At 35.5% G+C, this 18,716-nt stretch overlaps 1 protein-coding gene and 1 pseudogene across 1 annotated transcript in view; both read left to right on the top strand.

The window, feature by feature from the left end:
- Positions 1-18,716, top strand: part of MYCT1 (MYC target 1) — a 135,093-nt gene that overhangs the window by 82,991 nt on the left and 33,386 nt on the right. The gene's annotated exons all lie outside the window — the stretch shown is intronic.
- Positions 13,341-14,204, top strand: LOC118858005 (annotated as a pseudogene).

The raw sequence follows: 18,716 nt of genomic DNA, 5'->3' as shown, positions 1-18,716 counted from the left end.
TTTCACATCATTCTTTTTGTATCCCTAACATGATGTCTCCCACATAATTGGTGCTCAATAGTAAATATTCATGGGTTGGCTATAGTCAGATATGAGGCAAGCAAAGGATATAGTGAGTCCAATTTACCATTGCTGATGAAACTACCCATTCAGTTTATTTGTGATTTAGCCTCTACTTTTGAATCCATTTATGTTGGTTATGGTGGCTACGCTTGAATTAATCCAAAATCCAGGCTTATGTTTGAGTCTGCTTTTTTCATGTAAATGCCAATCGATGAGTCATTACTTTTTAGTTGGTTCTCTAGGTTTCTACATTTTTCTGAATGTGCTTTTCATAGATAGCAGTGGCACTGATATCTTAGATCCTGGAGACTCACAGCTAAATTGATTCATTGAATCAAACACTTAAAAATGTTTGCAGTGAAAATCAAGAGTCTTTATTGTCTACATTTCATTAGTTACATTCATGATGAAAAAAAATTGTGTTTTTGGATCTACCTTCTCTACATGATTGCTAATGTCACCGGACATTTATAATGAGTCTCCTTGGAAAAAAGCTTTGCTCTTGTAAAGCAACACACTATCTACCCCAATGTCATTGCACACCTCCCCAAACCCAGAATCCAGTGAGAGTTGCATATACCAGAGCTACATCCATAGAGTCAAACCCCTAAATCAAAGTGAATCTATTCCAATGTAGATGTGTGTTTTGGAAACTGTAAAGCCAAATGTGGGTAGTTTCTAATGATACTCTAATGAAGGCTGTCTTTTAGAGTTGGAATAAAAACACAAACTCTCTCCCCCACCAAAAAAACCCCCACGGGGTTCTGTGAACATGAAGGAATATGTTAGTTTTCTTTTTCGATGGAAAAATCTTATGTTCACGAATTATGCATAATCTATAAGTGTACCCTCACAGCACAGTTTTTTATAATTGAATATTGAAAGCCAGTCTGCACTTCTTTTTTTCAATGCATTTATTAAAAGAAAGGATACATAACATATGAAGCCATAGGGTTTTCTGATTCGAATACACAATTTAGGCAAAGATCTCTAAAATGATATTTACAGTGTAAACACCACTTTTATTACATGAGAAGCAAATAAATCCCAACTTTCACTACAACATATATTTGTTTTGGTTTTGATATTGAAAATGTTTCTTTGATAGATTTATGTAGAACTCAAAAAATAGTCAATTTGTTCATCATAGATTTCTTTCAAGAGTTCTGAAAAATAAAAAAAATTAAGAATAAATCTCATTTTATTTAAAATTTTAGTTTCATTTTTATAATAAAGATCTTAAACTTGATCAACACACTGTAGGTAAACATGCTAGCTCAGAGAGAGATCTACTTTTCAAAGAGTGAGACCCTAACATAATGAAATGAAGTATTAGAAGTATAGCAGATATAGCATTAAATACTGGCCATTTCTGTGCAATGATTCTTTATTATTCTGCCTCAGAGAAAATTCATCTATTTTAAGAAAGTATTTAGTCAGAGAGAAAGGGTAAGGATGAACCTTGGATTAAGAAAAAAATCGTGACGTGGTTCTCAAAAGGAAATTCAATTTTTGTTCCACATCTCAACACAAGAAAAAATTTGGGAGGAGGAAAGGGATAAATGATATCAGGGCACCATTCAGAATATCAAAATTCTTACTGTTAACTCTTGATACAAGTGACAATAAGAAATCACACTAAATTATTATAAGCTGATTTTTGGATCAAGTTCTACATCAGTAGAAACCAGAATTGTATAACCTTAGGTGGTCCACTAATATGAAGTACCCCACTCTTATGAGGAGATATTTCTCCTATGGACGAAGCATGGTCATACAAGATGTCTCTTGGATACAGAAAGGGAAGAAGAGAATAGGAATTCATGCAGTGCCTACTACATGCCAGGCGCTGTGCTAAGGGCTTTACAGAAATTATACGCTTGATCCTCACAACAACCGTGAGAGGTCAATAATGTTTTCCCCATTTCTGTTAAGGAAAATAAGGCAAATAAAAGTTAAGTGACTTGTTGAGGGTCACACAGTTAGTAAGCATCTGAGGCTAGATTTTAACTCAGGTTCTCCTGCCTCCAGTCCCAGCACTCTGCCCACTGTACAACCTTGCTGCAGACTTAGAGGGTGAGGCAGTTGCCCCTAGAACAGAATGATTAATGTTTAGTTAGACTTACCATCAGGAAGCAATGCATCAGCTCTACTTTGCAAGCATGACTTTCAGCGTTTTGGGTTGGGACAATCTTTTTTACTGTGATAGATAAGAGAAAAATACATTTGGAGACTCTTAGACAATCACAACTACTTGTACAGAAGATTGGGGCCCCTTTTGCCAACATTTGGGGAATCCTAGATGTGAGCAATACCCTGAGTATAGTTAGAGTGACCCCGAGAAGTGAGAGCAATGAGCTATCATGAGAAGATACCCCTTGGGGTTAGCTCCCTATGTTGGAACCAGTAGACATAGTACTAAGTCTTGGCATTTGTATTTAGTCCATCTACATACACACTCATTTCCTTTTACCTTCTCTTTCGATTCAAAATTTTTTCCAAGTATTTCTTCAAAGCCTCCTTCCTTAGGAACTGTCCGTAACTGTCAGTGAAGACTGAATCAGAGTGACGTTTTTCTAGCATACTGATCCTGCTATGGATGGTAAAGGAAAGAAAACACATCAGATTTGAAAGTTTTAGCAAATGTGCTAACAAAGCAAGAGTTTATGAGTGTCCATTTGTATCCATTTTGTACACAAAAATCAAATATCAGTGAAAAATAAATATATGACTAGTAAATTAAAAGGCAGTTAGTAAAAATAAATCTCTCATCCATCTCTTTTATGAATATGCTATTTAATGAATTGTCTAGCAGCAAGTTCCTCCAAGGATTTGCTAACATCATTGGTGTACATCCCCTTAGCATGTCTGCTATTTCTAAAATGGGGGGAAAGGTCATTTAAAGGTTAAAATATTCATATTTGCTAGAAAGATAATAGAAACTAAGTGTTGCCTTTCAAAACTATAAGGAAAATTATATGGAATAAATTTTTAACAAATTATTTTATTGATTTAAATGTCAATTTTTATTTCACTCTCATCACCCTAAATGCAAAATGATATTTATCTGAATTTTATGACAATGACTTCTATTTGTTAAAGTTCCAAAAATCCAATTACAGCTTTAAACTAATTTGGAAAATAATGGGAACCTAGATACAGTTGAATTTATAGCTTTGTTTTCTGCTTTTTTGAGGGGATTCATACCCGATTAAGCAGATTCTCACACCTAACTGCATTCATGGCCTTTATTTCTTATTGACTGACAGTTTAATTAATTAGTTAATTGTGTTAAGGTGAATGGAACAAAACACATTTGCAATCAGAGAATGGTGGAATGACAATAGTCGTTAAAGTTTAGGCCAATCTGAATAAAAAAATCTGCTGCTCTCCCATTTTGGACAAATGGACATCCAAATACAAATATTACTAATGAGAGGGAGCTCACTACTTTTCAAGCCAGCAAGTTCAATTGTTAGTGTTCCTACAATTTTTGAAAGTTCTTGGGATAGAGCTAAGCTCTCTTGGCTACATGAAGAGCAACTCCAATTAATTTAATTTAATGCTCCTAGTGAATGGCACAGACAAAGACATTCTGAGTATTGTGGAACAGAGCACTACTGAAAGATGTGATCAGGCTGACTCATTATAATGTATCTAGCAAATCCATAACTGTAAGAGATATAGGAATAATACGTAGCTGTGGTGAGCTAGACTGAGCAACTTTATGCTGCATACAGTACTACCATGTGGCATTGGAATGGCCTTCAGTAGTACAGTGAATAATAATGATGTTAATAACGATAGTGACAATAGCTAGCATTTACATAACATTTTATGGTTTGCAAAGTAGTTTACAAATATGATCTCCTATTATCCTCGCAACCAGGCTGGGACTTAGGTGGTGCGGTGGATAGAGTACTGAGCCTGGAGTCAGGAGACCTGAGTTCCGTTCCAGTATCAGACACTTACCAGCCGTATGACTCTGGCCAAGTTATATAACCTGTTTGCCTTAACTCCCTCAATGTAAAATGGGAACCCTGGAGAAGGAAATGACAAACTACTCCAGTATCTTTGCCAAGAATATCCCATAAAAATTGGGTCATGAAGAGTCAGACATGACTAAACAACTTAACAACAACAACATTATATGTTTACAGAGAGGAAACTGAGGCAGAGGTTGTGATCTATCTTGGTTTACAAAGCTAGTGAGTTTCTGAGCCTAGATTTGATCTTTGGTCTTCCTGACTCCAGGTCCAGAACTCCATCTAAAATTCTCAGATTACAAAGCAATGAGTATAAATAAACTCACCTGCTCAAGGCTCTGGGAACATCCAAAAAAGCCAAGTAATTTTCAGGTAATGAACTTTCCAGATGATCATTTTCCACATTTAATAAGCCTAGATTTTGGTCAGATTCATTAGGGCCATCAAACACCATTCCATTGCCCAGCCTGCTGGAAGGGAAAACATCAGCTCTCTATGAACTACAAGACAAAACATCTTTAGATATATTAAAAACCATTCAAAGCAAGTTATTTACAAATGGATCCCCCCAAATAATTTGCTATTAACAGAGAACATACAATGCATACAGAAAATTCTCTGCTCTCTCATTATGTGTACACCTGTGCATGTGCATGTGTGTGTGTGCGTGCATGTGCATGTGTATGCAATACAGATTGTACATATTGAAAAAATGCCAAGCAAGGCCTGAAACACCTATTCCTATCATTGGTTAAAATGAAAAAAAATAAAAGGAGAGTTGAGAATTAGTGTCACCAAAAAAATAAAAAGAGAAAACAGTAGGGAAGAATGTGCAAAATAACGAAGTGCAACAGATGAAAATGCCTTGTTTCAGGCAGATTTGAGGGACAAGGATGTGAAGCTCTAAGGAAGACAGAAAAGGTAGTCAAACTCAGGAAGAAGGAAAGATGGAAAGCAACCAGCGTAGGAGATATGGAAGAAAGAAAAAGGTGGGGAGAATAAGGTTGTGGGAGGAATTTATGTTTGTAAATGTAGATGAGGAGGAACCCTTATTATAGATTTTTAAGGTTCAAAAAGCGCAGTAGGTGCACGAGTGCTGGCCCTGGAGTCAGAAAGACTTGAGTTCAAATCCAGCCTCAGATACTTATTAGCTGTGTGAGTCTGAGCAAGATACTTGATCTCTATTTGCCTCATTTACCTCGACTTTAAAATGGGGATAATAATAACACTTACCTCACAGAAGATTGTTGTGCAGATCAAATAGAGAACATTTGTAAGGTGCTAGGGACTTCACAGGGACTGCAATGTAGTAAGCACTGTAGAAATGCTTGTTGCCTTCCCCAATCCCTCTTTTCCCCATAACAACCCAGTCATGTGTGCAGTGTCAGTATTATTATCCTTATTTTACCGATAAGAAAGAGAGGCAGGCAGAAGCTAAGTGACTTGCTCCTGATTGTATAGCTAAAGTCCATGTCAAAGCTGCGATATAAAGCCGGGTCTCCTGACTTCAAGTCCACCAGTCTTTCTACTTCACCCTGCTGCATCTCATCCTGGCTATATACACCCCATTGATGTGTGTATATGTGTGTGTAAGTGAGTACACGCACATGTGTATAGATATATACATATATATATATACATATGTAATGCTGATGTATTTATATGCATAATAACAAGTATATAGATTGGGTATATTCACATTACGGATGTTATAAAAGTAAGAGGAAGAGTAAGTTTGATATATAAATTTTACTTATACTTTTTTTCTCCTTAAGAAAAACATTCATTACATGTACTAAGTCAATAAAATGATCATTAGATTACCCATTACAAGGCAGCAATACACTTGTTGCACTCTACACTTGTAAATGGATCTTTGGACATCCAGATTCTGCTATCGGACTTTCCAGAACTAGCACTCCTCAAAGTGATTTCATCTGGAACTTGTCTAAGGCAGAAGATGAGCTGTGTGGATATGGTAACTTTGCCCTAGTAATTGGTGAGAATTTGTTGTGCGTCTAACAAAAATTTTCTGTCAAAAACCAATGAGCTTATTCTTTTATTTGTTTGGATTTAAACCAGGATAAAAAACCAGGATAGAAAGCTAGAGATGAGCTCTCCTTATAGTTAGTTTCCTAAGCTTTCCTGGGAAATATAGGCTCAGCATTTATTATTCTAGATATCTATGACTGGTTATTTAAGCACAACGAGCCAATAGCATGAAATGAGACAATGTCTCTTAGCACCCATGTGAAGACTGATAACCTCCAGTGTTGTTTCTTGGAATCATTGCATTTGGCAGGTAGCTGTCCTCTATATTTCTGAATGGCAGCACTTTTACTGCAGGTAGACACCATTATACAACTGGCAGATGGGGAAATTGTGCATATGAAAAATGAATATTTTTTATTCCAAATTAAAAAAAACCACTGTTTCTATGAATGAAATTAGGGAGTTGGTTTGAAAAACCAGACCATAAAATGACATTAGTCTATTTAATTACATTAACCTATTCAAAGCAAAGTGCTCAAGGAAGGTGTCAATCTTCCTAGTGTTCTTAAAATGTGCAATGATGTAGCATCCTACGTGGGAATGTAGCCCTCAGCAAGTAACATTGCACAGGACTGCAACCCAGGACAAGAAGGTGGATGGCCACTAATAACTCTGTATCTTATATTACACTCCAGAATACTCTGTTGGTGCTGCCACTGTTCATAGAACTGACTGCTTTGTGGGCAGCTTTCAGAGATATACAGGAACCTGCTTTGATTGATTACCTTAGAGACTCAGTACTCCTGACAAAAGAGCAATTTTCACTCAGCTGGATAAAAGCTTAACGAGTAGGGAAAAAAGGAAGGGCTATAGAGGCTGGCTAAGGATTTTATCTATGAAACTAGAAGTAGAGATTCAGACTGGGAATTTTTTTTACTTTTTGAGATTTAGCATAAAATTACTTTGTACTGACCACCACTCAATTAGTATAGGATTTTTTTAAAGCTAGGAAATGTGGCATCCATCATAGGGGTGGGAATAGCTAAATATTTAGGGATAAAATCAAATCATATCACAAAGGATTATAATATATGTGATTTGCTTATCCAAAGACCTTGTATTGAATTAATTCTGTCAATATCTATGGTTTAGAGCTTTCAGTCTTTTTATTTATATGTCCAAAAGAATCTTATCTGTGTTGGCTGTAATATATAATATCAGAACATAGCAAAAGTGCTACAAGTGAAAATTTTGGGAAAAAATCCCAATATTGATATTTGTAATATTTCCTGAAAATTTTATCTAATGCATTGCAGAAGAAAATAACTGAAATGAAAATACCATGCAGATAACTGATGTTACATGAGAAGGTACACTAAGGTAATGATGGTGTAAAAAATATTTTATACTAATAAGACCATAATAATGAAAGAAAAGAAGAAAAGCCTCCATTTGGATTATTTGGAGATGTGCTCTGACCTACTCTCAGCCTACATCCTACTGCTTTAGCTGGTGCTAGAGAAGTGAATTCCAGGACATTTGATAATCATTTATATTATAGTCTCAAACTGATTAGGGAGTAAAATGAGTAAGGACATCACACTATTAAAGATCAGCAAATAGAAAAGACTCATTTTCAAATAGCTCTAATTTTAAGTGGTCAGCAGGATATGGCCCCTCATCCTACTTTACAGCAGAGTTGGGAGAGACATGGAAACTTCTTAAGTTAAAAGACAACTTACCTCCTGGTAGAATATGTCTCAAGAGGTAATGCCAGTGTTTGTGAGCAGAAGACACTAAGAAGCATCAGCGATACCAGGAGCTGGGAGTTACTTTTGGCTTCCATCTTTGTATATCTTAAATAAATGAAAAAGAAACATTTAGATCACCTTCAGGGGCCACATATATCATCAACAAAATAGCCCAGAACATCACATAGAAATATACCAACTTTTTGACAAGTTCAAAAAAAGGGACTGTCATTGCATTGAATGATAAAACTGCACCATGCTTACAGATTCAAGCTACAGAATTTCTGCCATTTTCCTCCATTACTTTGAATATAAATTAGCCGCCAGCTATATGCAACACACTACATATGGATTTCACACAGTTATATACTGTATTCTAGCTTTTCAAAGAAACACATGTGAATCTAAGGGATGCTGACCCCTTTTTGAACAGAGGCATAAGTAAGCAGCCAATTTGAAATCCTATTCTAACTAAAGGAATGAGTTTTAAAAAGGAGAACAATGAATAATTGAGCTCTCATCTAGTTCTTATCTTAATTATCTAATAAGGATAAGAAAGTTATGGAGAGACATATAGGCAGAATTTTTGAAATACAGATTACTCAGAAATCTCTTCCCTCACCCCTGCAGTCAGACACCTTAAACACTATCAATACTAAAAAATAATGCCAAGTTCTCATTGAAGAGTATATTATCATTCAAACATTTATTCCTTTAGAGAGTGTATAGAGGAAATAAGTGGTATTTATATCCATTTTCTTAACATCTCTCTGCACGTTTCTGAAAAGAAACAGGGTTTTAAATTCTCCTTCTATAAGAGGACTAACAAAATGAAATATTTAAAACTGCAAAAACCAAAGAAAATTACTGCCATAATTAAGCAATTGAACAAATAGTAGAAACTTCAGTGCTTGAATAAGACACAAGTTAAAATCTTGTCACAACCACAGATTAAAGAGTGTTCACCTGTAAGACAGAAAGAAGACTTGAAGCAAGAGAAATCATGTAATAGTAGCTAAAACTGAATGAAGAAGAAAGCAAGATAAAATCCTTGCAAACCAATAGAATGAATAAAAGCAACCCCTATAAGATAAGCTTTCCCACTTCATAGTATTACCTGAGAAACTTGGTTTTGTTATTGATATAAAGAAAAAAAAATACATGGAAAACTTCTTGCCAGAGGGAGAAAAATTCTGTATAACCTGTGGGAAGTTCCAGAGGAAAGATAAAGAGAATAGGAGTTTCTACGTACCCTGACATGTAATGTCCTCTCTGTGATGAGGCGTACTCCTCTCTCAAAGATGCTGGTGAATGTTCAGAATCTTCCTGTGCAGTGAATTCCTGTGAAGCCACAAAGGACTTCACCTGTTCACTGAAGTAGATCTTAAGCTTGGCTACAGGGACAGCTGTTCTTCCTAACTCCTTGTCTCTTCGCTATACTCTGACCAACATTTCAAACATCCTCCATTTTATTGGACTTACTCATGGGGCCAAAGAATCACATAACTGTCTGTGATAGATGTCACAATTGTTATTCTCCCCGGAGATGAATGGACGATTTCCTTGCTTTATGAGTTAGAAAATCCTATGTAACCCATAAAAAAACATGCAATGTTCTCATTGTGGATGATTTAGATTAACTTATAGTGAATAAGTTCAGGATGTAAGGTACAGGAGAAAAACTCAACTTATTTAATTAGCCACTAGGCACATTTTAGTAGGAAATAGTTGTTTTGTTTTTTGTAAATGAATGTGAATATAATAAGATAATGGTTATTTCAGTGGGTTTTCCTGCTCATGAAGCAATGTTTCACCAGAGAGGTTTTTCCTGAAAAAATTTCAAAGGAATTGGAAATAATATCATCCTGTGTCTCAAAGTAATAGAATTGTTTGGGACCTCTGTATGTCTATATCTATGTAATCTCATGTGCAAAAATATGCATCACATTTACAAAATATTAAATATATGTTATTGCTTATTCTTATTCTAAGAGAAAAATAATGTCGTTCGTGCTTAAATTATTTGCATTTCATTTTTATTATTAAAATTTCTATCTTTAGTGAGATTTATGAACTATGATGAGCCTTTCAGCACACCTTCACGACAATTTGGACATTCAGGGGTTACTGATTATTCCCTACAGAGTACCATTTTAGGACAATAAGCCTCGCAACTTTCATTTCTTTAAAATAAGTTATTCTCACATTTTCTCAGGTCTCACATATACTATAAGAATATTTTATTTTTTCTCTTAAGCTCTCACTCCTTATTGGAATGCAACCTTATTGATACTTTCTGAAAAATATAACTCAGGACATTATCAGAAATATTACTCTAGGTACAAGTATAGGTTCCAATGTTTTACCACAGAACTTTGAGAGAGAAAGAAAAAAAAAAGAAACTCATGAAACACCACTCTAGTAGAGAGGTTCTCTTTGCAAATGGAATGCAACATGGATTCCTGGGAAGGATGTAGGATTTGGAGTCTGAGGCCTTGGGTTTGAATCTTCCTTCTTCCATGAACTAGCTGTGAGATCCTAGGTCAATCATTTAACCTCTCTGTGGACTAAATGATTTCCAAGTTCTCTTCTACCCCTAGAACAATTACTTTATCACCTCCTTTTTTCTGAAAGGACTATTTCCCAAACACCCTGCATCAGAACAGCTATCCTAGTATAAGATCTGGATTTGTTTTACCCTCCAAATAGTTCAAAATCAATCATTGTGGCTTAGAAAGCTACCAAAAAAATAGGAAGGATATTTTTATAATTATCTCATTTCTGTTTATGAAATCTACGTATTATGATAACAGCAAGTAAGGGAGTCAGACATTTAGGTTTTCAGTGATAGGAAAATCATGAGAAGGACTAAGAGAATATATGGACAAAGTTTCACTATAACTAGAAAGATAATAAAAAGCTAAGAAAAAGAGAGTATGTTTACCTTTCTAAAAGTGAATATCTTTCAGGTAAAAAAAAAAGTGTTTTTCCACTAGTTCATTAAAAAAAAAGAAATGAAAATTATGGAACCTTTAAAAATTATTATGAGAGATGCATGTACTATAATTTTTAAACTAAATTAGAGGTCTACAACATTTAAATAAAGCAAAAGGATATTATGGTTTCCTAAAAACTGAATCTAAAAAATTTCAACCTACAGTTTTAAATGGTATCAGACCACCATCTACAGGCTGAGACTCTCGTTTCATATATTAGGAAAAAGGTGGTGATCAAGCCCTCAATTTTTCTAGGATATTTGAGTGATGGTATTTGTTTGGCCCTAAAACACAAAAACAAAAACTAAAAATACAGATGTGGGGGGGAATTTTGATTTAATCTTAATGTCCTGTTATTTATAAAAAATGTAAATCAAGAAAATTTAAAAACTTACTTTACTGGGCACAGCTGTGTCTACAGTTTTGGATTATATCTGCTCTGATCCCGCAGTACTTTAAGAATTTAGAAGTCTAATCCCAATGTCTATGATCTGAATATCTTTTTACATCTCATTTTCTAGCTGGAGGTTCCATGATGTTGCAATGCTTATAAAGCATACAAAATTTTAGGGCTCAATTCATTCTGAAAGATTATGTTGTCTAACCTCTTTCATTTTACAAATGGGGAAACTGAATTCTCAAGAGATTTTGGGACTTGCACGAGGTCTGGTAACGCTGGGATGGGAACAAAAGTCTTTCGACTCTTGGTTCAATGTTCTCTCCACTACACCAAAATGCTTTTGAGTAGTTTGCATAAACATGAAAAAAAAAATCCAAAAGGGACACCCTCCCATTTTTAAATGGGAGAGAGTAGATAGATACAAACTCAGAATTTTTATTGAAAAGATACTAGGGGGCAACTATGTGGCTCAGTGAGTAGAGCACTGGCCCTGGAGTCAGGAGGACCTGAGTTCAAATCTAACCTCAGACATTTGACACACTTACTAGCTGTGTGACCTTGGGCAAGTCACTTAACTCCAATTGTCCTGCCCTCCCCACTCCAAAAACAAAACAAAAAGAAAAGAAAAGATACCAGAGGTAAGGAGAGGAATAGTAGTCTGAGGAATTTTTTTAAAATAAAATTTCATTTATACTTTCTGCTGTTTTTTTTTTTCCAAATCATCGTTATTATCTCCCCTATCCTTATTCCTACTCATCCCAGAGAACCATCTCATGTAACAAATAGTATTTTTAATGACAGAAAAGGAGAAGAAAAAAAATCAGCCCAACTAATTAATACATTGTAAAAATCTGAAAACATATGTAATGTTTAACAACTGTGGACTTCCCACCTCCATGAAGGGATATGTTTGCAGTATCCTCTTTTATCTATTATTAGAGAGCCATGCTTTATCTCAATCATTGTGCTACATTCAATTTTAACTTTTGTGTATGTGTGTGGTTGTTCTTTCTATTTACATGCTGCAGTAACTGTGTATATCATTTTCTTGGCTTTGCTTCCTTTAACATACATCAATTCATGTCAATCTTTCCATGTATCTCCCTATTCATGGCATTATTTCTTACAGCACAGTAATCATTCATTAAATTAAGCACCAAGATTTGTTTACCATTCCTACAATCAATGGGCATCTACTTTGTTTCCAATTCTTTACTATCACAAAAAGTGTTGCCGTAAACATTTTAGTGTATATGGAGAATTGTTTTTTATCAGTGGTTTCCTTTGGCTAACAGCTCCAGTAGTAGAATCTCTGGTTTAACAAGTAAGGACATTTTCATCACTATGTTTACATACCAATTCTTAGGTCCACCAACTATGTATCCGTGTATCTATCTTCCCACAAGATCCCCAACAGTGCCATTTTTTGGTCATCTTTGCCAATGTGTAGGATGTGAGGTGAAACCTTAGGGTTCTTTTAATTTTTATTTCTCTTATTATTATTTTGGAGCATTATTTCACGTACTCATGAATACTTCACAATTCTTCATTTGAAAACTGTTTCTTCATATCCTTTGATCATTTATGTATGTGTATATATGCATGTGTATGTATTCATACATGTATATACTTTATGTATATACACCCATATATACATATTCATCATTTATATCTTGGACACAAAAGACCTATTTGAGAAATTTGGTACTGACCTTTTTCCCTTCTTGTCTTAGTTGTTTTAATTTTGGATGTGCAGACGCTTTTAAATTTCATATAATCAAAGTTATTCTAATTTATATTTTGTAATTGGCTCTATATCTTGTTTGGTCAAAACACATTTCTTACTTATAGTTGAGAAGCATATGATCTGTTTCCCTTCTAAATTTTTTTAGTAGAGAAACTGAGTAGATAGGGTGCTGCACCATTTGGGTCCTCATCATTTGTTTGTGGTTCCTGAACCCATCTCCCCTATGTCATGATATCATTGGTGGTCTGAAAATATGGACAAACAACAGAAACTGTTTTGCTTTTCTGCTTTTATCTAGTTATTACCTTCTTCTCTTCTTTTTTTCCTCTCAGTTAAACAGATTACCTGTTCCTCTCTTCTCTTTCACATAGTCCTATGAAAATTTCATTCACAGAGAAGCCCAAGATGGCCAACTTTGAGGATTGGGTGTAGGATGAGGACAGGGTATGGATGGTTGCCAAGTTCATCGCTCATGCTCTGCTAAGATAATTTAATGAAGTATTTAATGATGTCCAGCTACTATTTAACAATGAAAATCTTCTCTGGAAAGGGATAGCTCATGTATTTACCCAGTATAATATGGATCAGTTCACTCCAGTGAAAATAGAAAGGTATGAAGATCAGATCTTAATTACAGATCATGGTGACCTGGGTAGTGGCATTTCTTTTTAGATCCAAGCAATAAAGTTTTCTTTCACTTTCATCATTTATGGAAAGAAGCAAGTGACCCCAAATCAGAGGACATAGATGGAGCTCTGAAGTTATGGAGGGAATCTTGTGACAGTACACTAAGGGCTTATGTAAAAAATCATTATTCCAATGGCTTCTGTACTGTTTCTGCTAAAATTATAGATGGGCAGAAGACTGTTATTGCCTACATTGAGAGGCACCAATTTTAGCATTAAAACTTCTTAAATGGTCATTGGAGATCAGAGTGGAAGTTTCCCATGACACCACCTATAGCTCAGGGGGTTGGAGTACTAAAGATTCAGGTTCATTACTATGAAGATAGCAATGTTCAGTTGATTAGTCATAGACATGCACAGGACTCAATAATTGTTACTGATGATGTGCAAGCTGCCAAGGAATTTATTAAAATCATAGAACATGCCAAAAAAGAAGCATCAGACCACTATTAGTGAGAACAATTAGACAATGTCAGATACCACATTCAAGGCCTTGTGCCAGAAGCTTCCAGTCACCCACACCAAAGTCTACTGGAACAAGATGTTTGACTACAAAATTGGCAAAGAAATGCAAAATGCTTGAGGCTAGGTATGAAATTCTCCAATTGTAACAAGAAGAAGGAGGAGGAGGAGGAGGAGGAGGAGGAGGAGGAGAAGAAGAAGAAGAAGAAGAAGAAGAAGAAGAAGAAGAAGAAGAAGAAGAAGAAGAAGAAGAAGAAGAAGAAGAAGAAGAAGAAGAAGAAGAAGAAGAAGAAGAAGAAGAAGAAGAAGAAGAAGAAGAAGAAAACAAATAAAAAAGATTCAATGTATGGTCTTATAAGTAGGTGTTTTATAAAAAAGCATGATATTTTCCTAGATTTTTCAAAGTTAACAGTTTTCTAGATTCTTAGAATGCTGTTGAACCAACAGCATTGTCTTGATGGTGTGTGTGATCCTTGCCATATAACTTCCTTTTGTGACTGTATCTACCTGTAGAATTTTTTAACTCAGTTATTTTTAACACTGAAAAAGAAAGAGAAAGAGATATGTCCTGTATTTTATGCACTGGTTAGAAAATTTCTTAACCATGAAAGCCCTCTCACAAATGGGCAGGTAATGTGTTCAATACCCTCTCACCCTTAACCTTGATAGCACTTTTGGCACACCAATGGTTTTAACAGATCAATCAATAGCTAAAGATGCCATGCTGCAAGATATATCAATAGCCATCTTTTGTCTTCTGACCACTGATTGCCACTTAATGGCATCTTGGTAGCTGTAGATTTTCAAATATTTGGAATGAGGTTTTTCAGATCCCTTTGGTGGAAAAGGGGCATTTTCTGGAAATTCCTTAATGACTAGTGTCTCCTGTAAAAAAATTTTTGGGGGGTGTCTGTGTTGTTTGTTTTTTAATCCAAAGACTTGACCTACATTCCCTCCAAGGGAACTTATTTGCTTTCTTCCTTTTCTGAAAATTCACTTCCCTTTAGTAACATGGTTGCTAAAGGCATCTGCATTTTTCGAATAGTTACCCCATTTATATGTGTGTGTATACATACACATATACACATATATGTACATATATATACATATATGTACATATATATGTGGATATAATATTCAAGAACTGCTGATACAGTCTGGATAGAGAAGAATAAATATTAAAACTTGAAAAATGTAGTTGCCTAAGGAATAATAGGCAAATTGTGCTTTAATACTTTGTGGCAGGTTACTAGAGTATGTATTGTAAGTGTATGAAGCAGACAAGTGCATAAATCACAAATAAAAATGGAAAAGATTTGCACCAAAGTGACAAGAATAACTTCTAAATGGTGTCTTTCTATTGTTTCTGGTTTCTTAATGTACATAAAGAGAACACTAGTAATTCACTCTAAATGGTTTGTAAAGCTTATTTGAACTTCTTCTCCAGTCCTGCTTGCCAAAAACACATCTTAGACTGCGATGCAGCAGCCCTTCCAGGAGGGTAAGTGAAGGTATGTGTTCCATAGCTCTCAAAACACAGACACCACAGATTTGCTCTAGCTAGTATTAGAACTATATATGGTTAATTCATTCTACATTGTTTACACTTAGGTGACCAGGCCTTAATATGAGGTCAATTTTTTAAATCAAGTGTTGTCTTCCTATATCCAAATATACATTGAAGAGGAAGATATTTGTGCATAAGGGGCATGGTTTTTGTTCAGTAACATGGTTAAGCAGGAGTGTTTCCAAAGTGTCTCATTACTTATGTAAACATTTTTCCAAAATAAAGCATATTTGTATTATTTGCCATTCATAAAATCCCTCCCTATTATAAAATCATCTCCACCTACTAGTAGAAATATAATGGTTTTGTTCTTAAGAAAAAAAAATCTTTAATTCATTTTTTCATTACCTATCCTCTTTTTTTGTTTACTCTTGATCCTCCTTCTCTGGTTCAAGATCCCTATAACTATCTAGTCTCTCCCTATTTTCTGTATTCCTCATAGAGTTAAAACTTCTGAGGTATCCATTCTGGACTCTTCCCTCTAAACAGCTTCTGCCACTACCTTGTAGAATTTACCCCTCAGATTTCCCCTTTCCATTCTGACTCCATGAAAAATATCTCTTCTTAGAAGATAGAAGACACTGTCCAATGCAACCATCTCCCCCATCTTTTCTCTGAATATGAAAACCATTTTCTTATACTCTCCTTTTCGTCATCTTCCTTTCCTATTTGCTTCAAAATCTCTTCACTGAGTTTTTGCCTTCCCAGTCCCCCTGAGATTGGTTGCCCTCAAGAGTTCCAATTCCCTCCCCCCTAACCAAAGCAGGATGAATGGTCTTTTAAAATACCAAATTCCCATAAACTGTATGCAGCATAAGGACCCTATCTTCCCTTATAGAATACCTCTTTTTACCCACAGGAGCACTGATCAGTGGAAACCGTTCCCAGTATTAAAATAAGGCCTATCTCTCATCCCCTCCACTTTTCAATCCTTTCCCCTTCCTCCTCAGATATTTCCTTGGAGGCTCTTCTCTTCATGAAAAAGCAAAAAGATTGCCTTTTCCTTATTTCAAGGACTCAATCTGACCCAGACACATCATTCACTCTCCTTTATCTTCAGTTGACCTCTCCATTTTTCCTGCATCTTACCATTTTGTAATATATTCCAACAAAAAAAATTGATTCAACAGTAGGTAGAATATTACAAAATTCCAACCATAATGCCCTAGGCTTACTTTTCCACCATTATCTCCCATCTCACTTTCATTTTTACCACTGTCTCCTTATGTACACTTAGACAGAAATCTCTTACTAGTCTCTCTGTTGGTAGAATGTTACTGTTGCTGTCCTTAGATACTGCATTTATTCACCCCTTCTCCACTTCTGCTGTCTTGGATGTTTGAGAAGTATTTAATGCCTTCTGTTCTAGTTCTCTTTTGAAGAATGTTTCAAGCACCTCTTTATTCTTGAATATCCGTCTCCTTTTTTACATTTATGATTAAACTCATATTTGCAGGGTAGGTCACTTTAGGTTACAACTTGAGCTCCCTTGCTCTTCAGAACACATTATTTATTCCATTTTCTCCTGCATTTTCTAATGTGTACAGAAGAGTCTTGTATTATTTGAATTTCCTTTCCTTTATATTTGGAAATCTTTCTCCTGATCACTTGCTGTAACAACAATGCTACTAGCAGCTGCTGTGGAGGTGTAAGGCCAATAACACCTTCACACAGGAGGGTTGCTAGCACAGGTTCTTTGATCTGCTTTTCTAAGGAAAGCAACTTTAAGGGGTTTACAATCTCACTTTAATTAAAACACTTCATTCAGGGTAAAAAGTCAGCACCCTGAATTTCAAAGAAAACACAAACAGAAATTACAAGCAGAAATTATATAAACAGAGCAAATAACACAAATCAGCAGAGAGGGCTTCTAACTGTCTGTCCACAGCAATACATACATACATAGGTGCCAGAGAGAAAAGCACCAACATCTGGGTTTTCAAAGCCAGGGGGCTCCTTAATGGCTACCCGGAGTCTTGTCTGGTCAAATCACACTAACATTCCTCCAGTGAGTGAGCCGCCAACAAAATGCTAACCTCAGAGTATATATATACACTTCAGGGTCAGAGGGTGTCACAATCATGTGACTCAAACTCATATGACTTAGGCTTTCTTATGACTTAAGCACATCATCAAAGACTCTTGATTCAATCAAAGGCAAGGCTCAATCAGAGGCACTTGGTCACCTTAGCACTGAGAAGAACTAGAACTCCACAAGAAAAAAAGAGCAAAACAAAAAATCCCACTTTGCTTACCATTATACTTGCAGAATTTGTTGTTTCTGAATTGAATTGCTAAATTTAACTACAATGTTTCTTAGAGTTTTTAGCTATGGGTATGTTGTTGTATTTTTTTAGGATATCCATGCATTATTTCAATTGGTCTTTCATTTTCCGTGTTCAGAAGATCTGGATATTTTTCTCATATTATGGTGTTTCACTTCTTTGACTTGTGTTCTCCTGGGAGACTTATGATTGTTAGATTTCATCTACACACACAGTCTTCAACATCAATATGTTTTGCTAAAATTGAGAGCATGGCTTCTTTTGATGCTACTTTTCTTTGACATTGTCATCATTTCTTATTTGCATTCTTAATATGTTGTCCTCTCTTATGTTTCTCTGGCAAGACTTGTGATTACTGATTTAAGTTTTTTTTCTATTTGAGAAGTTGTATCTGCTCTGCAGGCCAATACATGATGTTTTCATAGTTCTCATTTTTCTTTTAAGCTACTTATGAACAGCATGTTGGCTCCTCAAGTTCCACAGGGTGCTCTGTCTCATTCAGTGTTGAGTCATATTTGTTTGTCTTAGTAGTATTTATTAATATAAACTTGTTTCCTTCTGCTGTTGATGTTTTCCTTGTGATTTATTTGCTTATGTTTGAGGTCTCTGTGCTTTTTTCCTCATAAGATTTTGGTAAGTTTATCCTTTTTTCCATTCCTTTCCTCTACTGCTCACTTTCTGACTCTCCCTCCCCCATGGTTGTTTCCTTGGGGGTGAGATCTAAAAGAATGCTTGCGTCCTCCCACTCTGGGCAATTCACAGTTCACCAGCCTAGGTTTCT

The sequence above is a fragment of the Trichosurus vulpecula genome, chromosome 7 (genome assembly GCF_011100635.1).
Source record: "Trichosurus vulpecula isolate mTriVul1 chromosome 7, mTriVul1.pri, whole genome shotgun sequence".
NCBI lineage: Eukaryota > Metazoa > Chordata > Mammalia > Diprotodontia > Phalangeridae > Trichosurus > Trichosurus vulpecula.
The sequence above is the reverse complement of the archived record's forward strand: the minus strand, read 5'-3'. Positions and strand labels throughout refer to the sequence as shown.